We start from the raw sequence: 23,904 nt of genomic DNA on the forward strand, positions 1-23,904 counted from the left end.
TTTCTGAGAAACTGCTTAGTGTTCTGTTAATTCATCTCACAGAGTTACATCTGTATTTCGTGGATCTCTTTGCTAGCCTTATTTCTGTGGAATCTGAGAACAGATATTTCGGATCCCTTGGAAGACTATAGGGCCAAAGGAATTATCCCCGGACAACAAAGAGAAAGAAGCTTTCTGAGAAACTTCTTTGTGTTCTTTGAAATCATCTCACAGCGTTACAGCTTTCCCCTCAAGAAGCCTTTCGCTAAGACAGTTCTTGAGGAATTGGCAAAGTGGTATTTGGCAGCCAATAGTGGGCTATGGTGAAAAAGGAAATATCCTCAGATGAAATCTGGAAAGAAGCTTTCTGAGAAACTGCTTAGTGTTCTGTTAATTCATCTCACAGAGTTACATCAGTATTTCGTGGAAATCCTAGCTAGCCTTAATTATGTGGAATCTGAGAACAGATATGTCAGATCCCTTTAAAGACTATAGGGCCAAAGCAAATATGCTCCGACAACAAAGAGAAAGAAGCTTTCTGAGAAAATTCTTTGTGTTCTGTGAAATCATCTCACAGAATTACAGCTTTCCCCTCAAGAACCCTTTCGCTAAGAAAGTTCTTGTGGAATTCGCAAAGTGATATTCGGAAGCCCAAGAGTGCTATGGTCAAGAAGGAAATGTCCTCAGATGAAATCTGGAAAGAAGCTTTCTGAGAATCTGCTTAGTGTTCTGTTAACTCATCTCACAGAGTTACATCTGTATTTCGTGGATCCCTTTGCTAGCCTTATTGCTGTGGAATCTGAGAACAAATATTTCGTATCCCTTGGAAGACTATAGGGTCAAAGGAAATATCCTCCGACAACAAAGAGAAATAAGCTTTCAGAGAAACTTCTTTGTGTTCTCTGAAATCATCTCACAGAGTTACAGCTTTCCATTCAAGAAGCCTTTCGCTAAGACAGTTCTTGTGGAATTGGCAAAGTGATATTTGGAAGCCCATAGAGGTCTACGGTGAAAAAGGAAATATCCTCAGACGAAATCTGGAAAGAAGCTTTCTGAGAAACTGCTTAGTGTTCTGTTAACTCATCTCACAGAGTTACATCTGTATTTCCTGGATCACTTTGCTAGCCTTATTTCTGTGGAATCTGAGAACATATATTTCGGATCCCTTGGAAGACTATAGGGCCCAAGGAAATATCCTCCGACAACAAAGAGAAAGAAGCTTTCAGAGAAACTTCTTTGTGTTCTGTGAAATCATCTCCCAGAGTTACAGCTTTTCCCTCAAGAAGCCTTTCGCTAAGACAGTTCTTGTGAAATTGGCAAAGTGATATTTGGAAGCCCACAGAGGGCTATGTTGAGAAAGGAAATATCCTCAGATGAAATATGGAAAGCTTTCTGAGAAACTGCTTAGTGTTCTGTTAATTCATCTCACATAGTTACATCTGTATTTCGTGGATCTCTTTGCTAGCCTTATTTCTGTGGAATCTGAGAACAGATATTTCGGATCCCTTGGAAAACTATACGGCCAAAGGAAATATCCTCCGTTAACAAAGAGAAAGAAGCTTTCTGAGAAACTTCTTTGTGTTCTGTGAAATCATCTCACAGAGTTACAGCTTTCCCCTCCAGAAGCCTTTCGCTAAGACAGTTCTTGCAGAATTGGCAAAGTGATATTTGGAAGCCCATAGAGGGCTATGGTGAAAAAGGAAATATCCTCAGATGAAATCTGGAAAGAAGCTTTCTGAGAAACTGCTTAGTGTTCTGTTAATTCATCTCACAGAGTTACATCTGTATTTCGTGGATCTCTTTGCTAGCCTTATTTCTGTGGAATCTGAGGACAGATATTTCGGATCCCTTGGAAGACTATAGGGCCAAAGGAAATATCCCCGGATAACAAAGAGAAAGAAGCTTTCTGAGAAACTACTTTGTGTTCTTTGAAATCATCTCACAGCGTTACAGCTTTCCCCTCAAGAAGCCTTTCGCTAAGACAGTTCTTGAGGAATTGGCAAAGTGATATTTGGAAGCCAATAGAGGGCTATGGTGAAAAAGGAAATATCCTCAGATGAAATCTGGAAAGAAGCTTTCTGAGAAACTGCTTAGTGTTCTGTTAATTCATCTCACAGAGTTACATCAGTATTTCGTGGAAATCCTAGCTAGCCTAAATTATGTGGAATTTGAGAACAGATATGTCAGATCCCTTTGAAGACTATAGGGCCAAAGCAAATATGCTCCGACAACAAAGAGAAAGAAGCTTTCTGAGAAACTTCTTTGTTTTCTCTGAAATCATCTCACAGAGTTACAGCTTTCCCCTCAAGAAGCCTTTCGCTAAGACAGTTCTTGTGGAATTGGCAAAGTGATATTTGGAAGCCCATAGAGGGCTATGGTGAAAAAGGAAATATCCTCATATGAAATCTGGAAAGAAGCTTTCTGAGAAACTGCTTAGTGTTCTGTTAACTTATCTCACAGAGTTACATCTGTAGTACTTGGATCTCTTTGCTAGCCTTATTTCTGTGGAATCTGAGAACAGATATTTCGGATCCCTTGGAAGACTATAGGGCAAAAGGAAATATCCTCCGATAACAAAGAGAAAGACGATTTTTGAGAAACTTCTATGTGTTCTCTGGAATCATCTCAGAGAGTTACATCTTTCCCCTCAAAAACCCTTTCCCTAAGACAGTTCTTGTGGAATTGGCAAAGTGATATTTAGAAGCCCATAGAGGGCTCTGGTGAAAAAGGAAATATCCTCAGATGAAATATGGAAAGAAGCTTTCTGAAAAACTGCTTAGTGTTCTTTTAATTCATCTCACAGAGTTACATCTGTATATCGTGGATCTCTTTGGTAGCCTTATTTCTGTGGAATCTGAGAACAGATATTTCGGATCCCTTGGAAGACTATAGGGCTAAAGGAAATATCCTCCGATAAAAAAGAGAAAGAAGCTTTCTGAGAAACTTCTTTGTGTTCTGTGAAATCATCTCACAGAGTTACAGCTTTCCCCTCAAGAAGCCTTTCGCTAAGACAGTTCTTGTGGAATTGGCATAGTGATATTTGGAAGCCCATAGAGGGCTACGGTGAAAAAGGAAATATCCTATGATGAAATCTGGAAAGAAGCTTTCTGTGAAACTGCTTAGTGTTCTGTTAACTCATCTCACAGAGTTATATTTGTATTTCGTGGATCTCTTTGCTAGCCTTATTTCTGTGGAATCTGAGAACAGATATTTCGGATCCCTTGGAAGACTATAGGGCCAAAGGAAATATCCTCCGATAACAAAGAGAAAGAAGCTTTCTGAGAAACCTCTTTGTGTTCTGTGAAATCATCTCACAGAGATACAGCATTTCCCTCAAGAAACATTTCGCTAAGACAGTTCTTGAGGAATTGGCAAAGTGATATTTGGAAGCCCATAGAGGGCTCTGGTGAAAAAGGAAATATCCTCAGATGAAATCTGGAAAGAAGCTTTCTGAGAAACTGCTTAGTGTTCTGTTAACTCATCTCACAGAGTTACATCTGTATTTCGTGGATCTCTTTGCTAGCCTTATTTCTGTGGAATCTGAGAACAGATATTTCGGATCCCTTGGAAGACTATAGGGCCCAAGGAAATATCCTCTGACAACAAACAGAAAGAAGCTTTCAGAGAAACTTCTTTGTGTTCTGTGAAATCATCTCACAGAGTTACATCTTTCCCCTCAAGAAGACTTTCGCTAAGACAGTTCTTGTGGAATTGGCAAAGTGATATTTGGAAGCCCCTAGAGGGCTACGGTGAAAAAGGAAATATCCTCAGATGAAATCTGGAAAGAAGCTTTCTGAGAAACTGCTTAGTGTTCTGTTAATTCATCTCACAGTGTTACATCAGTATTTCGTGGAACTCTTTGATAGCCTTATTTCTGTGGAATCTGAGAACAGATATTTCGGATCCCTTGGAAGACTATTGGGCCAAAGGAAATATCCACCGACAACAAAGAGAAAAAAGCTTTCTGAGTAACTTCTTTGTGTTCTGTGAAATCATCTCACAGAGTTACAGCTTTCCCCTCAAGAAGCCTTTCGTACAGACAGTAATTGTGGTATTGGCAAAGTGATACTTGGAAGCCCATAGAGGGCTCTGGTGAAAAAGGAAATATCCTCAGATGAAATCTGGAAAGAAGCTTTCTGAGAAGCTGCTTAGTGTTCCGTTAATTCATCTCACAGAGTTACATCTGTATTTCCTGGACCTCTTTTCTAGCGTTATTTCTGTGGAATCTGAGAACAGATATTTCGGATCCCTTCAGAGACTATAGGGCCAAAAGAAATATCCTCCGATATCAAAGAGAAAGAAGCTTTCTGAGAAACTTCTTTGTGTTCTCTGAAATCATCTCCCAGAGTTACAGCTTTCCCCTCAAGAAGCCTTTCGCTAAGACAGTTCTTGTGGAATTGGCAAAGTGATATTTGGAAGCCCATAGAGGGCTATGGTGAAAAAGGAATTTTCCCCAAATGAAATATGGAAAGAAGGTTTCTGAGAAACTGCTTAGTGTTCTGTTAACTCATCTCACAGAGATACATCTGTATTTCGTGGATCTCTTTGCTAGCCTTATTTCTGTGGAAGCTGAGAACAGATATTTCGGATCCCTCGGAAAACCATAGGGCCAAAGGAAATATCAAGCGATAACAAAGAGAAAGAAGCTTTCTGAGAAACTTCTTTGTGTTCTGTGAAATCATCTCACAGAGTTACAGCTTTCCCCTCAAGAAGCCTTTCGCTAAGCAGTTATGTGGAATTGGCAAAGTGATATTTGGAAGCCCCTAGAGGGCTATGGTGAAAAAGGAAATATCCTCAGACGAAATCTGGAAAGAAGCTTTCTGAGAAACTGCTTAGTGTTCTGTTAACTCATCTCACAGAATTACATCTGTATTTCGTGGATCTCTTTGCTAGCCTTCTTTCTGTGGAATCTGAGAACAGATATTTCGGATCCCTTGGAACACTATCGGGCCAAAGGAAATATCCTCCGATAAAAAAGAGAAATAAGCTTTCTGGGATACTTCTTTGTTTTCTGTGAAATCATCTCCCAGAGTTACAGCTTTCCCCTCAAGAAGCCTTTCGCTAAGATAGTTCTTGTGGAATAGGCAAAGTGATATTTGGAAGCCCAAGAAGGGCTATGGTAAAAAAGGAAATATCCTCAGATGAAATCTGGAAAGAAGCTTTCTGAAAAACTGCTTAGTTTTCTGTTAACTCATCTCACAGAGTTACATCTGTATTTCGTGGTTCTCTTTGCTAGCCTTATTTCTGTGGAATCTGAGAACAGATATTTCGGATCCCTTGGAACACTATAGGGCCAAAGGAAATATCATCCGTTAACAAAGAGAAAGAAGCTTTCTGAGAAACCTCTTTGTGTTCTGTGAAATCATCTCACAGAGTTACAGCTTTTCCCTCAAGAAGCCTTTCGCTAAGACAGTTCTTGAGGAATTGGCAAAGTGATATTTGGAAGCCCCAGGAGGGCTACTGTGAAAAAGGAAATATCCTCAGTTGAAATCTGGAAAGAAGCTTTCTGAGAAACTGCTTAATGTTCTGTTAACTCATCTCACAGAGTTACATCTGTATTTCGGGGATCACCTTGCTAGCCTTATTTCTGTGGAATCTGAGAACAGATATTTCGGATCCCTTGGAAGATTATAGGGCCAAAGGAAATATCCTCCGATAACAAAGAGAAACAAGCTTTCTGGGATACTTCTTTGTTTTCTGTGAAATCATCTCACAGAGTCACAGCTTTCCCCTCAAGAAACATTTCGCTAAGACAGTTCTTGCGGAATTGGGAAAGTGATATTTGGAAGCCCATAGAGGGCTCTGGTGAAAAAGGAAATATCCTCAGATGAAATCTGTATAGAAGCTTTCTGAGAAACTCCTTAGTGTTCTGTTAACTAATCTCACAGAGTTACAACTGTATTTCGTGGATCTCTTTGCTAGCCTTATTTCTGTGGAATCAGAGAACAGATATTTCGGATCCTTTGGAAGACTATAGGGACCAAGGAAATATCCTCCGAGAACAAACAGAAAGAAGCTTTCAGAGAAACTTCTTTGTGTTCTGTGAAATCATCTCACAGAGTTACAGCCTTCCCCTCAAGAAGCCTTTCGCTAAGACAGTTCTTGTGGAATTGGCAAAGTGATATTTGGAAGCCCATAGAGGGCTATGGTGAAAAAGGAAATATCCTCAGATGAAATCTTCAAAGAAGTTTTCTGAGAAACTGCTTAGTATTCTGTTAACTCATCTCACAGAGTTACATCTGTGTTTCGTGGATCTTTTTGCTAGCCTTATTTCTGTGGAATCTGAGAACAGATATTTCGGATCCCTTGGAAAACTATAGGGCCAAAGGAAATATCCTCCGATAACAAAGAGAAAAAACCTTTCTGAGAAACTTCTTTGTGTTCTGTGAAATCATCTCACAGAGTTACAGCTTTCTTTTCAAGAAGCCTTTCGCTAAGACAGTTCTTGTGGAATTGGCAAAGTGATATTTGGAAGCCCATAGAGGTCTGTGGTGAAAAAGGAAATATCCTCAGATGAAATCTGGAAAGGAGGTTTCTGAGAAACTGCTTACTGTTCTGTTAATTCATCTCACAGAGTTACATCTGTATTTCGTGGATCTCTTTGCTAGCCTTATTTCTGTGGAATCTGAGAACAGATATTTCGGATCCCTTGGAAGACTATAATGCCCAAGGAAATATCCTCCGACCACAAAGAGAAGGAAGCTTTCAGAGAAACTTCTTTTTGTTCTGTGAAATCATCTCACAGAGTTACAGCTTTCCCCTCAGAAAGCCTTTCGCTAAGAGAGTTCTTGTGGAATTGGCAAAGTGATATTTGGAAGCCCATAGAGGGCTATTGTGAAAAAGGAAATATACTCAGATTAAATCTTCAAAGAAGTTTTCTGAGAAACTGCTTAGTGTTCTGTTAACTCATCTCACAGAGTTATATCTGTGTTTCGTGTATCTCTTTGCTAGCCTAATTTCCGTGGAATCTGAGAACAGATATTTCGGATCCCTTGGAAGACTATAGGGCCAAAGGAAATATCCACCCATAACAAAGAGAAAGAAGCTTTCTGAGAAATTTCTTTGTGTTATGTGAAATCATTTCACAGAGTTACATCTTTCCTCTCAAGAAGCCTTTCGCTAAGACAGTTCTTCTGGAATTGGCAAAGTGATATTTGGAAGCCCCTAGAGGGCTATGGTGAAAAAGGAAATATCCTCAGATGAAATCTGGAAAGAAGCTTTCTGAGAAACTTCTTAGTGTTCTGTTAACTCATCTCACAGAGTTACATCTGTATTTCGTGGATCTCTTTGCTAGCCTTCTTTCTGTGGAATCTGAGAACAGATATTTCGGATCCCTTGGAACAGTATAGGGCGAAAGGAAATATCCTCCGATGACAAAGAGAAAGAAGCTTTCTGAGAAACCTCTTTGTGTTCTGTGAAATAATCTCACAGAGTTACAGCTTTCTCCTCAAGAAACATTTCGCTAAGACAGTTCTTGCGGAATTGGCAAAGTGATATTTGGAAGCCCATAGAGGGCTCTGGTGAAAAAGGAAATATCCACAGATGAAATCTGGAAAGAAGCTTTCTGAGAAACTGCTTAGTGTTCTGTTAACTCATCTCACAGAGTTACATCTGTATTTCGTGGATCTCTTTGCCAGCCTCATTTCTGTGGAATCTGAGAACAGATATTTCGGATCCCTTGGAAGACTATAGGGCCATAGTAAATATCCTCCGATAAAAAAGAGAAAGAAGCTTTCTGAGAAACATCTTTGTGTTCTGTGAAATCATTTCACAGAGTTACAGCTTTCCCCTCAAGAAACATTTCGCTAAGACAGTTCTTGCGGAATTGGCAAAGTGATATTTGGAAGCACAAAGAGGGCTCTGGTGAAAAAGGAAATATCCTCAGATGAAATCTGGAAAGAAGCTTTCTGAGAAACTGCTTAGTGTTCTGTTAACTCATCTCACAGAGTTACATCTGTATTTCGTGGATCCCTTTGCTAGCATTATTCCTGTGGAATCTGAGAACAGATATTTCGTATCCCTTGGAAGACTATAGGGTCAAAGGAAATAACCTCCGACAACAAAGAGAAAGTAGCTTTCTGAGAAACTGCTTTGTGTTCTGTGAAATCATCTCCCAAAGTTAAAGCTTTCCCCTCAAGAAGCCTTTCGCTAAGACAGTTCTTGTGGAATTCGAAAAGTGATATTTGGAAGCCCATAGAGGTCTATGGTGAAAAAGTAAATATCCTCAGATGAAATCTGGAAAGAAGCTTTCTGAGAAAGTGCTTAGTGTTCTGTTAACTCATCTCACAGAGTTACATCTGTATTTCGTGGATCTCTTTGCTAGCCTTATTTCTGTGGAATCTGAGAACATATATTTCGGATCCCTTGGAAAACTATAGGGCCCAAGGAAATATCCTCCGACAACAAAGAGAAAGAAGCTTTCAGATCAACTTCTTTGTGTTCCGTGAAATCATCTCACAGAGTAACACCTTTCCCCTCAAGAAGCCTTTCGCTAAGACAGTTCTTGTGGAATTGGCAAAGTGATATTTGGAAGCCCAAAGTAGGCTATGGTGAAAAAGGAAATATCCTCAGATGAAATATGGAAAGAAGGTTTCTGGGAAACTGCTTAGTGTTCTGTTAACTCATCTCAGAGAGATACATCTGTATTTCGTGGATCTCTTTGCTAACCTTATTTCTGTGGAAGCTGAGAACAGATATTTCGGATCCCTTGGAAAACTATAGGGCCAAAGGAAATATCCACCGATAACAAAGAGAAAGAACCTTTCTGAGAAACTTCTTTGTGTTCTGTGAAATCATCTCAGAGAGTTACAGCTTTCCCCTCAGGAAGCCTTTCGCTAAGCAGTTCTTGTGGAATTGGCAAAGTGATATTTGGAAGCCCCTAGAGGGCTATGGTGAAAAAGGAAATATCCTCAGATGAAATCTGGAAAGAAGCTTTCTGAGAAACTGCTTAGTGTTCTGTTAACTCATCTCACAGAGTTACATCTGTATTTCGTGGATCTCTTTGCTAGCCTTATTTCTGTGGAATCTGATAACAGATATTTCTGAACCCTAGTAGACTATAGGGTCAAAGGAAATATCCTCCGATAACAAAGAGAAAGAAGCTTTCTGAGAAACCTCTTTGTGTTCTGTGAAATCATCTCAGAGAGTTACAGCTTTCCCCTCAAGAAGCCTTTCGCTTAGACAGTTCTTGGGGAATTGGCAAGGTGATATTTGTAAGCCCAAGGAGGGCTATTTTGAAAAAGGAAATATCTTCAGATGAAATATGGAAAGAAGCTTTCTGAGAAACTGGTTAGTGTTCTGTTAACACATCTCATAGAGTTACATCTGTATTTCGTGGATCTCTTTGCTAGCCTTATTTCTGTGGAATCTGAGAACAGATATTTCGGATCCCCTGGGATACTATAGGGCCAAAGGAAATATCCTCCGATAAGTAAGAGAAAGAAGCTTTCTGAGAAACTTCTTTGTGTTCTCTGAAATCATCTCACAGAGTTACAGCTTTCCCCTCAGGAAGCCTTTTGCTAAGACAGTTCTTGTGCAATTCGCAAAGTGATATTTGGAAGCCCATAGAGGGCTGCGAAGAAAAAGGAAATATCCTCAGATGAAATCTGGAAAAAAGCTTTCTGAGAAACTGCTTAGTGTTCTGTTAATTCATCTCACAGGGTTACATCTGTATTTCGTGGATCTCTTTGCTAGCCTTATTTCTGTGGAATCTGAGAACAGATATTTCGTATCCCTTGGAAAAATTTGGAGTCCAAAGGAAATATCCCCCGATAACAAAAAGAAAGAAGCTTTCTGAGAAACTTCTTTGTGTTCTGTGAAATCATCTCACAGAGATACAGCTTTCCCCTCAAGAAGCCTTTCGCTAAGACAGTTCTTGTGGAATTGGCATAGTGATATTTGGAAGCCCATAGAGGGCTGTGGTGATAAAGGAAATACCCTCAGATGAAATCTGGAAAGAAGCTTTCTGAGAAACTTCTTAGTGTTCTGTTAATTCATCTCACAGAGTTACATCAGTATTTCGTGGAACTCTTTGCTAGCATTATTTCTGTGGAATCTGAGATCAGATACTTCGGATCCCTTTGAACACTATAGGGCCAAAGGAAATATCCTCCGATAACAAAGAGATAGAAGCTTTCTGAGAAACTTCTTCTTGTCCTGAGAAATCATCTCAGAGAGGTACAGCTTTCCCCTCAATAATCCCTTTGCTACGACAGTTCATGTGGAATTTGCAAGTTGATATTAGGAAGTCCATAGAGGGTTTGGTGAAAAAGGTAATATCCTCAGATGAAATCTGGAAAGAAGCTTTCTAAGAAACTGCTTAGGGTTCTGTTAATTCATCTCACAGAGTTACATCTGTATTTCGTGGATCTCTTTGCTAGCCTTATTTCTGTGGAATCTGAAAACACATATTTCGGATCCCTTTGAAGACTATAGGCACAAAGGAAATATCCTCCGATAACAAAGAGAAAGAAGATTTCTGAGAAACTTCTTTGTGTTCTGTGAAATCATCTCAAAGAGTTACAGCTTTCCCCTCAAGAATCCATTCGCTAAGACAGTTCTTGCGGAATTGGCAAAGTGATATTTGGAAGCCCATAGAGGGCTTTGGTGTAAAACAAAATATCCTCAGATGATATCTGGAAAGAAGCTTTCTGAGAAACTGCTTAGTGTTCTGTTAATTCATCTCACAGAGTTACATCTGTATTTCGTGGATCTCTTTGCTAGCCTTATTTCTGTGGAATCTGAGAACAGATATTTCGGATCCCTTGGAAGACTATAGGGCCAAAGGAAATATCCTCCGTTAACAAAGAGAAAGAAGCTTTCTGAGAAACTTCTTTGTGTTCTGTGAAATCAACTCACAGAGTTACAGCTTTCCCCTCAAGAAGCCTTTCGCTAAGACAGTTCTTATGGAATTGGCAAAGTGATATTTGGAAGCCCATAGAGGGCTATGGTGTAAAAGGAAATATCCTCAGATGAAATCTGGAAAGAAGCTTTCTGAGAAACTGCGTAGTGTTCTGTTAATTCATCTCACAGAGTTACATCTGTATTTCGTGGATCTCTTTGCTAGCCTTATTTCTGTGGAATCTGAGAACAGATATTTCGGATCCCTTGGAAGACTATAGGGCCAAAGGAAATATCCCCGGATAACAAAGAGAAAGAAGCTTTCTGAGAAACTTCTTTGTGTTCTGTGAAATCATCTCACAGAGTTACAGCTTTACCCTCAAGAAGCCTTTCGCTAAGACAGTTCTTGAGGAATTGGCAAAGTGGTATTTGGAAGCAAATAGAGGGCTATGGTAAAAAAGGAAATATCCTCAGATGAAATCTGGAAAGAAGCTTTCTGAGAAACTGCTTAGTGTTCTGTTAATTCATCTCACAGAGTTACATCTGTATTTCCTGGATCTCTTTGCTAGCCTTATTTCTGTGGAATCTGAGAACAGATATGTCAGATCCCTTTGAAGACGATAGGGACAAAGCAAATATGCTCCGACAACAAAGAGAAAGAAGCTTTCTGAGAAACTTCTTTGTGTTCTGTGAAATCATCTCACAGAATTACAGCTTTCCCCTCAAGAACCCTTTCGCTAAGAAAGTTCTTGTGGAATTCGCAAAGTGATATTCGGAAGCCCAAGAGTGCTATGGTGAAGAGGAAATATCCTCAGATGAAATCTGGAAAAAAGCTTTCTGAGAAACTGCTTAGTGTTCTGTTAACTCATCTCACAGAGTTACATCTGTATTTCGTGTATCCCTTTGCTAGCCTTATTCCTGTGAAATCTGAGAACAGATATTTCGTATCCCTTGGAAGACTATCGGGTCAAAGGAAATATCCTCCGACAACAAAGAGAAAGTAGCTTTCTGAGAAACTTCTTTGTGTTCTGTGAAATCATCTCCCAGAGTTACAGCTTTCCCCTGAAGAAGCCTTTCGCTAAGACAGTTCTTAGGGAATTGGCAAAGTGATATTTGGAAGCCCATAGAGGGCTATGGTGAAAAAGGAAATATCCTCAGATGAAATCTGGAAAGAAGCTTTCTGAGAAACTGCTTAGTGTTCTGTTAATTCATCTCACAGTGTTACATCAGTATTTGGTGGAACTCTTTGATTGCCTTATTTCTGTGGAATCTGAGAACAGATATTTCGGATCCCTTGGAAGACTATAGGGCCAAAGGAAATATCGACCGACAACAAAGAGAAAGAAGCTTTCTGAGAAACTTCTTTGTGTTCTGTGAAATCATCTCACAGAGTCACAGCTTTCCCCTCAAGAAACCTTTCGCTAAGACAGTTCTTGTGTAATTGGCAAAGTGATATTTGGAAGCCCATAGTGGTCTATGGTAAAAAAGTAAATATCCTCAGATGAAATCTGGAAAGAAGCTTTCTGAGAAACTACTTAGTGTTCTGTTAACTCATCTCACAGAGTTACATCTGTATTTCGTGGATCTCTTTGCTAGCCTTATTTCTGTGGAATCTGAGAACATATATTTCGGATCCCTTGGAAAACTATAGGGCCCAAGGAAATATCCTCCGATAACAAAGAGAAAGAAGTTTCTGAGAAACTTCTTTGTGTTCTGTGAAATCATCTCACAGAGTTACAGCTTTCCCCTCAAGAATCCTTTCGCTACTACAGTCCTTGTGGAATTGGCAAAGTGATATTTGGAAGCCCAAAGAGGGTAATGGTGAAAAAGGAAATATCCTCAGATGAAATCTGGAAAGAAGCTTTCTGAGAAACTGCTTAGTGTTCTGTTAATTCATCTCACAGAGTTACATCTGTATTTCGTGGATCTCTTTGCTAGCCTTATTTTTGTGGAATCTGAGAACAGATATTTCGTATCCCTTGGAAAAATTTGGAGTCCAAAGGAAATATTCCCCGATAAAAAAAAGAAAGAAGCTTTCTGAGAAACTTCTTAGTGTTCTGTTAATTCATCTCACAGAGTTACATCAGTATTTCGTGGAACTCTTTGCTAGCATTATTTCTGTGGAATCTGAGATCAGATACTTCGGATCCCTTTGAACACTATAGGGCCAAAGGAAATATCCTCCGATAACAAAGAGAAAGAAGCTTTCTGAGAAACTTCTTTGTGTTCTGTGAAATCATCTCACAGAGTTACAGCTTTCCCCTCAAGAAGCCTTATGCTAAGACAGTTGTTGTGGAATTGGCAAAGTGATATTTGGAAGCCCAAGAGTGCTATGGTGAAAAAGGAAATATCCTCAGATGAAATCTGGAAAGAAGCTTACTGAGAAACTGCTTAGTGTCCTGTTAACTCATCTCACAGAGTTACATCTGTATTTCGTGGATCCCTTTGCTAGCGTTATTTCTGTGGAATCTGAGAACACATATTTCCGATCCCTTGCAAGACTATAGGGCCAACGGAAATATCCTCCGATAACAAAGAGATAGAAGCTTTCTGAGAAACTTCTTCGTGTCCTGAGAAATCATCTCAGAGAGTTACAGCTTTCCCCTCAATAATCCCTTTGCTACGACAGTTCTTGTGGAATTGGCAAAGTGATATTAGGAAGTCCATAGAGGGTTTGGTGAAAAAGGAAATATCCTCAGATGAAATCTGGAAAGAAGCTTTCTAAGAAACTGCTTAGGGTTCTTTTAATTCATCTCACAGAGTTACATCTGTATTTCGTGGATCTCCTTGCTAGCCTTATTTCTGTGGAATCTGAAAACACATATTTCGGATCCCTTTGAAGACTATAGGCACAAAGGAAATATCCTCCGATAACAAAGAGAAAGAAGCTTTCTGAGAAACTTCTTTGTGTTCTGTGAATTCATCTCAAAGAGTTACAGCTTTCCCCTCAAGAATCCATTCGCTAAAACAGTTCTTGCGGAATTGGCAAAGTGATATTTGGAAGCCCATAGAGGGCTTTGGTGAAAAACAAAATATCCTCAGTTGATATCTGGAAAGAAGCTTTAAGGGAAACTGCTTAGTGTTCTGTTAACGCATCTCACAGAGTTACATCTGTATTTCGTGGATCTCTTTGCTAGCCTTATTTCTGTGGAATCTGAGAACAGATATTTCGGATCCCTTGGAAGACTATAGGGCCAAAGGAAATATCCTCCGTTAACAAAGAGAAAGAATCTTTCTGAGAAACTTCTTTGTGTTCTGTGAAATCAACTCACAGAGTTACAGCTTTCCCCTCAAGAAGCCTTTTCCTAAGACAGTTCTTGCGGAATTGGCAAAGTGATATTTGGAAGCCCATAGAGGGCTATGGTGAAAAAGGAAATATCCTCAGATGAAATCTGGAAAGAAGCTTTCTGAGAAACTGCTTAGTGTTCTGTTAATTCATCTCACAGAGTTACATCTGTATTTCGTGGATCTTTTTGCTAGCCTTATTTCTGTGGAATCTGAGAACAGATATTTCGGATCCCTTGGAAGACTATAGGGCCAAAGGAAATATCCCAGGATAACAAAGAGAAAGAAGCTTTCTGAGAAACTTCTTTGTGTTCTGTGAAATCATCTCACAGAGTTACAGCTTTACCCTCAAGAAGCCTTTCGCTAAGACAGTTCTTGAGGAATTGGCAAAGTGGTATTTGGAAGCAAATAGAGGGCTATGGTAAAAAAGGAAATATACTCAGATGAAATCTGGAAAGAAGCTTTCTGAGAAACTGCTTAGTGTTCTGTTAATTCATCTCACAGAGTTACGTCTGTATTTCCTGGATCTCTTTGCTAGCCTTATTTCTGTGGAATCTGAGAACAGATATGTCAGATCCCTTTGAAGACGATAGGGACAAAGCAAATATGCTCCGACAACAAAGAGAAAGAAGCTTTCTGAGAAACTTCTTTGTGTTCTGTGAAATCATCTCACAGAATTACAGCTTTCCCCTCAAGAACCCTTTCGCTAAGAAAGTTCTTGTGGAATTCGTAAAGTGATATTCGGAAGCCCAAGAGTGCTATGGTGAAGAGGAAATATCCTCAGATGAAATCTGGAAAAAAGCTTTCTGAGAAACTGCTTAGTGTTCTGTTAACTCATCTCACAGAGTTACATCTGTATTTCGTGTATCCCTTTGCTAGCCTTATTCCTGTGAAATCTGAGAACAGATATTTCGTATCCCTTGGAAGACTATCGGGTCTAAGGAAATATCCTCCGACAACAAAGAGAAAGTAGCTTTCTGAGAAACTTCTTTGTGTTCTGTGAAATCATCTCCCAGAGTTACAGCTTTCCCCTGAAGAAGCCTTTCGCTAAGACAGTTCTTAGGGAATTGGCAAAGTGATATTTGGAAGCCCATAGAGGGCTATGGTGAAAAAGGAAATATCCTCAGATGAAATCTGGAAAGAAGTTTTCTGAGAAACTGCTTAGTGTTCTGTTAATTCATCTCACAGTGTTACATCAGTATTTGGTGGAACTCTTTGATTGCCTTATTTCTGTGGAATCTGAGAACAGATATTTCGGATCCCTTGGAAGACTATAGGGCCAAAGGAAATATCGACCGACAACAAAGAGAAAGAAGCTTTCTGAGAAACTTCTTTGTGTTCTGTGAAATCATCTCAAAGAGTCACAGCTTTCCCCTCAAGAAACCTTTCGCTAAGACAGTTCTTGTGTAATTGGCAAAGTGATATTTGGAAGCCCATAGTGGTCTATGGTGAAAAAGTAAATATCCTCAGATGAAATCTGGAAAGAAGCTTTCTGAGAAACTACTTAGTGTTCTGTTAACTCATCTCACAGAGTTACATCTGTATTTCGTGGATCTCTTTGCTAGCCTTATTTCTGTGGAATCTGAGAACATATATTTCGGATCCCTTGGAAAACTATAGGGCCCAAGGAAATATCCTCCGATAACAAAGAGAAAGAAGCTTTCTGAGAAACTTCTTTGTGTTCTGTGAAATCATCTCACAGAGTTACAGCTTTCCCCTCAAGAATCCTTTCGCTACGACAGTCCTTGTGGAATTGGCAAAGTGATATTTGGAAGCCCAAAGAGGGTAATGGTGAAAAAGGAAATATCCTCAGATGAAATCTGGAAAGAAGCTTTCTGAGAAACTGCTTAGTGTTCTGTTAATTCATCTCACAGAGTTACATCTGTATTTCGTGGATCTCTTTGCTAGCCTTATTTTTGTGGAATCTGAGAACAGATATTTCGTATCCCTTGGAAAAATTTGGAGTCCAAAGGAAATATCCCCCGATAAAAAAAAGAAAGAAGCTTTCTGAGAAACTTCTTAGTGTTCTGTTAATTCATCTCACAGAGTTACATCAGTATTTCGAAGAACTCTTTGCTAGCATTATTTCTGTGGATTCTGAGATCAGATACTTCGGATCCCTTTGAACACTATAGGGCCATAGGAAATATCCTCCGATAACAAAGAGAAAGAAGCTTTCTGAGAAACTTCTTTGTGTTCTGTGAAATCATCTCACAGAGTTACAGCTTTCCCCTCAAGAAGCCTTATGCTAAGACAGTTGTTGTGGAATTGGCAAAGTGATATTTGGAAGCCCAAGAGTGCTATGGTGAAAAAGGAAATATCCTCAGATGAAATCTGGAAAGAAGCTTACTGAGAAACTGCTTAGTGTCCTGTTAACTCATCTCACAGAGTTACATCTGTATTTCGTGGATCCCTTTGCTAGCGTTATTTCTGTGGAATCTGAGAACACATATTTCCGATCCCTTGCAAGACTATAGGGCCAACGGAAATATCCTCCGATAACAAAGAGATAGAAGCTTTCTGAGAAACTTCTTGGTGTCCTGAGAAATCATCTCAGAGAGTTACAGCTTTCCCCTCAATAATCCCTTTGCTACGACAGTTCTTGTGGAATTGGCAAAGTGATATTAGGAAGTCCATAGAGGGTTTGGTGAAAAAGGAAATATCCTCAGATGAAATCTGGAAAGAAGCTTTCTAAGAAACTGCTTAGGGTTCTTTTAATTCATCTCACAGAGTTACATCTGTATTTCGTGGATCTCTTTGATAGCCTTATTTCTGTGGAATCTGAGAACAGATATTTCGGATCCCTTGGAAGACTATAGGGCCAAAGGAAATATCCCAGGATAACAAAGAGAAAGAAGCTTTCTGAGAAACTTCTTTGTGTTCTGTGAAATCATCTCACAGAGTTACAGCTTTACCCTCAAGAAGCCTTTCGCTAAGTCAGTTCTTGAGGAATTGGCAAAGTGGTATTTGGAAGCAAATAGAGGGCTATGGTGAAAAAGGAAATATCCTCAGATGAAATCTGGAAAGAAGCTTTCTGAGAAAATGCTTAGTGTTCTGTTAATTCATCTCAAAGAGTTACATCTGTATTTCGTGGATATCTTTGCTAGCCTTATTTCTGTGGAATCTGAGAACAGATAAGTCAGATCCCTTTGAAGACTATAGGGCCAAAGCAAATATGCTCCGACAAAAAAGAGAAAGAAGCTTTCTGAGAAACTTCTTTGTGTTCTGTGAAATCATCTCACAGAATTACAGCTTTCCCCTCAAGAACCCTTTCGCTAAGAAAGTTCTTGTGGAATTCGCAAAGTGATATTCGGAAGCCCAAGAGTGCTATGGTGAAGAGGAAATATCCTCAGATGAAATCTGGAAAGAAGCTTTCTGAGAAACTGCTTAGTGTTCTGTTAACTCATCTCACAGAGTTACATCTGTATTTCGTGGATATCTTTGCTAGCCTTTTTTCTGTGGAATCCGAGAACAGATATTTCGGATCCCTTGGGAGACTATAGGGCCAAAGGAAATATCCTCCGATAACAAAGAGAAAGAAGCTTTCTGAGAAACTTCTTTGTGTTCTGTGAAATCATCTCACAGAGTTACAGCTTTCCCCTCAAGAAGTCTTTCGCTAAGACAGTTCTTGTGGAATTGGCAAAGTGATATTTGGAAGCCCATAGAGGGCTATGGTGAAAAAGGAAATATCCTCTGATGAAATCTGGAAAGAAGCTTCCTGAGAAAGTGCTTAGTGTTCTGTTAATTCATCTCACAGAGTTACATCTGTATTTCGTGGATCTCTTTGCTAGCCTCATTTCTGTGGAATCTGAGAGCAGATATTTCGGATCTCTTGGAAGACTATAGGGCCAAAGGAAATATCCTCCGATAACAAAGAGAAAGAAGCTCTCTGAGAAACCTCTTTGTGTTCTGTGAAATCATCTCACAGAGTTACAGCTTTCTCCTCAAGAAGTCTTTCGCTAAGACAGTTCTTGCGGAATTGGCAAAGTGATATTTGGAAGCCCATAGAGGGCTCTGGTGAAAAAGGAAATATCCTCAGATGAAATCTGGAAAGAAGCTTTCTGAGAAAATGCTTAGTGTTCTGTTAACTCATCTCACAGAGTTACATCTGTATTTCGTGGATCTCTTTGCTAGCCTTATTTCTGTGGAATCTTAGAACAGATATTTCGGATCCCTTGGAAGACTATATTGCCCAAGGAAATATCCTCCGACAACAAACAGAAAGAAGCTTTCTGAGAAACTTCTTAGTGTTCTGTTAATTCATCTCACAGAGTTACATCAGTATTTCGTGGATCTCTTTGCTAGCCTTATTTTTGTGGAATCTGAGAACAGATATTTCGTATCCCTTGGAAAAATTTAGAGTCCAAAGGAAATATCCCCCGATAAAAAAAAGAAAGAAGCTTTCTGAGAAACTTCTTAGTGTTCTGTTAATTCATCTCACAGAGTTACATCAGTATTTCGTGGAACTCTTTGCTAGCATTATTTCTGTGGAATCTGAGATCAGATACTTCGGATCCCTTTGAACACTATAGGGCCAAAGGAAATATACTCCGATAACAAAGAGAAAGAAGCTTTCTGAGAAACTTCTTTGTGTTCTGTGAAATCATCTCACAGAGTTACAGCTTTCCCCTCAAGAAGCCTTATGCTAAGACAGTTGTTGTGGAATTGGCAAAGTGATATTTGGAAGCCCAAGAGTGCTATGGTGAAAAAGGAAATATCCTCAGATGAAATCTGGAAAGAAGCTTACTGAGAAACTGCTTAGTGTCCTGTTAACTCATCTCACAGAGTTACATCTGTATTTCGTGGATCCCTTTGCTAGCGTTATTTCTGTGGAATCTGAGAACACATATTTCCGATCCCTTGCAAGACTATAGGGCCAACGGAAATATCCTCCGATAACAAAGAGATAGAAGCTTTCTGAGAAACTTCTTCGTGTCCTGAGAAATCATCTCAGAGAGTTACAGCTTTCCCCTCAATAATCCCTTTGCTACGACAGTTCTTGTGGAATTGGCAAAGTGATATTAGGAAGTCCATAGAGGGTTTGGTGAAAAAGGAAATATCCTCAGATGAAATCTGGAAAGAAGCTTTCTAAGAAACTGCTTAGGGTTCTTTTAATTCATCTCACAGAGTTACATCTGTATTTCGTGGATCTCCTTGCTAGCCTTATTTCTGTGGAATCTGAAAACACATATTTCGGATCCCTTTGAAGACTATAGGCACAAAGGAAATATCCTCCGATAACAAAGAGAAAGAAGCTTTCTGAGAAACTTCTTTGTGTTCTGTGAATTCATCTCAAAGAGTTACAGCTTTCCCCTCAAGAATCCATTCGCTAAAACAGTTCTTGCGGAATTGGCAAACTGATATTTGGAAGCCCATAGAGGGCTTTGGTGAAAAACAAAATATCCTCAGTTGATATCTGGAAAGAAGCTTTAAGGGAAACTGCTTAGTGTTCTGTTAACGCATCTCACAGAGTTACATCTGTATTTCGTGGATCTCTTTGCTAGCCTTATTTCTGTGGAATCTGAGAACAGATATTTCGGATCCCTTGGAAGACTATAGGGCCAAAGGAAATATCCTCCGTTAACAAAGAGAAAGAAGCTTTCTGAGAAACTTCTTTGTGTTCTGTGAAATCAACTCACAGAGTTACAGCTTTCCCCTCAAGAAGCCTTTTCCTAAGACAGTTCTTGCGGAATTGGCAAAGTGATATTTGGAAGCCCATAGAGGGCTATGGTGAAAAAGGAAATATCCTCAGATGAAATCTGGAAAGAAGCTTTCTGAGAAACTGCTTAGTGTTCTGTTAATTCATCTCACAGAGTTACATCTGTATTTCGTGGATCTCTTTGCTAGCCTTATTTCTGTGGAATCTGAGAACAGATATTTCGGATCCCTTGGAAGACTATAGGGCCAAAGGAAATATCCCAGGATAACAAAGAGAAAGAAGCTTTCTGAGAAACTTCTTTGTGTTCTGTGAAATCATCTCACAGAGTTACAGCTTTACCCTCAAGAAGCCTTTCGCTAAGTCAGTTCTTGAGGAATTGGCAAAGTGGTATTTGGAAGCAAATAGAGGGCTATGGTGAAAAAGGAAATATCCTCAGATGAAATCTGGAAAGAAGCTTTCTGAGAAAATGCTTAGTGTTCTGTTAATTCATCTCAAAGAGTTACATCTGTATTTCGTGGATATCTTTGCTAGCCTTATTTCTGTGGAATCTGAGAACAGATAAGTCAGATCCCTTTGAAGACTATAGGGCCAAAGCAAATATGCTCCGACAAAAAAGAGAAAGAAGCTTTCTGAGAAACTTCTTTGTGTTCTGTGAAATCATCTCACAGAATTACAGCTTTCCCCTCAAGAACCCTTTCGCTAAGAAAGTTCTTGTGGAATTCGCAAAGTGATATTCGGAAGCCCAAGAGTGCTATGGTGAAGAGGAAATATCCTCAGATGAAATCTGGAAAGAAGCTTTCTGAGAAACTGCTTAGTGTTCTGTTAACTCATCTCACAGAGTTACATCTGTATTTCGTGGATATCTTTGCTAGCCTTTTTTCTGTGGAATCCGAGAACAGATATTTCGGATCCCTTGGGAGACTATAGGGCCAAAGGAAATATCCTCCGATAACAAAGAGAAAGAAGCTTTCTGAGAAACTTCTTTGTGTTCTGTGAAATCATCTCACAGAGTTACAGCTTTCCCCTCAAGAAGTCTTTCGCTAAGACAGTTCTTGTGGAATTGGCAAAGTGATATTTGGAAGCCCATAGAGGGCTATGGTGAAAAAGGAAATATCCTCTGACGAAATCTGGAAAGAAGCTTCCTGAGAAAGTGCTTAGTGTTCTGTTAATTCATCTCACAGAGTTACATCTGTATTTCGTGGATCTCTTTGCTAGCCTCATTTCTGTGGAATCTGAGAACAGATATTTCGGATCCCTTGGAAGACTATAGGGCCAAAGGAAATATCCTCCGATAACAAAGAGAAAGAAGCTCTCTGAGAAACCTCTTTGTGTTCTGTGAAATCATCTCACAGAGTTACAGCTTTCCCCTCAAGAAACATTTCGCTAAGACAGTTCTTGCGGAATTGGCAAAGTGATATTTGGAAGCCCATAGAGGGCTCTGGTGAAAAAGGAAATATCCTCAGATGAAATCTGGAAAGAAGCTTTCTGAGAAACTGCTTAGTGTTCTGTTAACTCATCTCACAGAGTTACATCTGTATTTCGTGGATCTCTTTGCTAGCCTTATTTCTGTGGAATCTTAGAACAGATATTTCGGATCCCTTGGAAGACTATATTGCCCAAGGAAATATCCTCCGACAACAAACAGAAAGAAGCTTTCTGAGAAACTTCTTTGTGTTCTGTGAAATCATCTCACAGAGTTACAGCTTTCCCCTTAAGAAGCCTTTTGCTAAGACAGTTCTTGTGGAATTGGCAAAGTGATATTTGGAAGCCCCTTGAGGGCTACGGTGAAAAAGGAAATATCCTCACATGAAATCTGGAAAGAAGCTTTCTGAGAAACTGCTTAGTGTTCTGTTAATTCATCTCACAGTGTTACATCAGTATTTCGTGGAACTCTTTGATAGCCTTATTTCTGTGGAATCTGAGAACAGATATTTCGAATCCCTTGGAAGACTATAGGGCCAAAGGAAATATCCACCGACAACAAAGAGAAAGAAGCTTTCTGAGTAACTTCTTTGTGTTCTGAGAAATCACCTCACAGAGTTACAGCTTTCCCCTCAAGAAACCTTTCGCTAAGACAGTTCTTGTGGAATTGGCAAATTGATGTTTGGAAGCCCAAGAAGGGCTATGGTTAAAAAGGAAATATCCTCAGATGAAATCTGGAAAGAAGCTTTCTGAGAAACTGCTTAATGTTCTGTTAAATCATCTCACAGAGTTACATCTGTATTTCGTGGATCTCCTTGCAAGCCTTATTTCTGTGGAATCTGAGAACAGATATTACGGATCCCTTGGAAGACTATAGGGCCAAAGGAAATATACTCCGATAACAAAGAGAAACAAGCTTTCTGGGATACTTCTTTGTTTTCTGTGAAATCATCTCCCAGAGTTACAGCTTTCCCCTGAAGAAGCCTTTCGCTAAGACAGTTCTTGTGGAATAGGCAAAGCGATATTTGGAAGCCCAAGAAGGGCTATGGTTAAAAAGGAAATATCCTCAGATGAAATCGGGAAAGAAGCTTTTTGAGAAACTGCTTAGTTTTCTGTTAAGTTATCTCACAGAGTTACATCTGTATTTCGTGGATCCCTTTGCTAGCCTTATTCCTGTGGAATCTGAGAACAGATATTTCGTATCCCTTGGAAGACTATAGGATCAAAGGAAATATCCTCCGACAACAAAGAGAAAGTCGCTTTCTGAGAAACTTCTTTGTGTTCTGTGAAATCATCTCCCAGAGTTACAGCTTTCCCCTCAAGAAGCCTTTCGCTAAGACAATTCTTATGGAATTGGCAAAGTGATATTTGGAAGCCCATAGAGGGCTATGGTGAAAAAGGAATTATCCTCAGATGAAATATGGAAAGAAGGTTTCTGAGAAACTGCTTAGTGTTCTGTTAACTCATCTCACAGAGTTACATCTGTATGTCGTGGATCTCTTTGCTAGCCTTATTTCTGTGGAAGCTGAGAACAGATATTTCGGATCCCTTGGAAAACTATAGGGCCAAAGGAAATATCCACCGATAACAAAGAGAAAGAAGCTTTCTGAGAAACTTCTTTGTGTTCTGTGAAATCATCTCACAGAGTTACAGCTTTCCCCTCAAGAAGCCTTTCGCTAAGCAGTTATGTGGAATTGGCAAAGTGATATTTGGAAGCCCCTAGAGGGCTATGGTGAAAAAGGAAATATCCTCAGATGAAATCTGGAAAGAAGCTTTCTGAGAAACTGCTTAGTGTTCTGTTAACTCATCTCACAGAGTTACACCTGTATTTCGTGGATCTCTTTGCTAGCCTTCTTTCTGTGGAATCTGAGAACAGATATATCGGATCCCTTGGAACACTATAGGGCCAAAGGAAATATGCTCCGATAACAAAGAGAAACAAGCTTTCTGGTATACTTCTTTGTTTTCTGTGAAATCATCTCCCAGAGTTACAGCTTTCCCCTCCAGAAGCCTTTCGCTAAGACAGTTCTTGTGGAATAGGCAAAGTGATATTTGGAAGCCCAAGGAGGGCTATGGTGAAAAAGGAAATATCCTCAGATGAAATCTGGAAAGAAGTTTTCTGAGAAACTGCTTAGTTTTCTGTTAACTCATCTCAAAAAGTTACATCTGTGTTTCGTGGATCTCTTTGCTAGCCTTATTTCTGTGGAATCTGAGAACAGATATTTCGGATCCCTTGGAAGACTATAGGGCCAAAGGAAATATTCTCCGATAAAAAAGAGAAAGAAGCTTCATGAGAAACTTCTTTGTGTTCTGTGAAATCATCTCACAGTGTTAAAGCTTTCCCCTCAAGAAGCCTTTCCCTAAGACAGTTCTTGTGGAATTGGCAAAGTGATATTTGGAAGCCCATAGAGGGCTCTGGTGAAAAAGGAAATATCCTCAGATGAAATCTGGAAAGGAGGTTTTTGAGAAACTGCTCACTGTTCTGTTAATTCATCTCACAGAGTTACATCTGTATTTCGTGGATCTCTTTGCTAGTCTTATTTCTGTGGAATCTGAGAACAGATATTTCGGATCCCTTTGGAGACTATAGGGCCAAAGGAAATATCCTCCGATAACAAAGAGAAAGAAGCTTTCTGAGAAACTTCTTTGTGTTCTGTGAAATCATCTCACAGAGTTACAGCTTTCCCCTCAAGAAGCCTTTCGCTAAGACAGTTCTTGTG

The sequence above is a fragment of the Macaca nemestrina genome, chromosome 13 (assembly GCF_043159975.1).
Source record: "Macaca nemestrina isolate mMacNem1 chromosome 13, mMacNem.hap1, whole genome shotgun sequence".
Taxonomy (NCBI): Eukaryota; Metazoa; Chordata; class Mammalia; order Primates; family Cercopithecidae; genus Macaca; species Macaca nemestrina.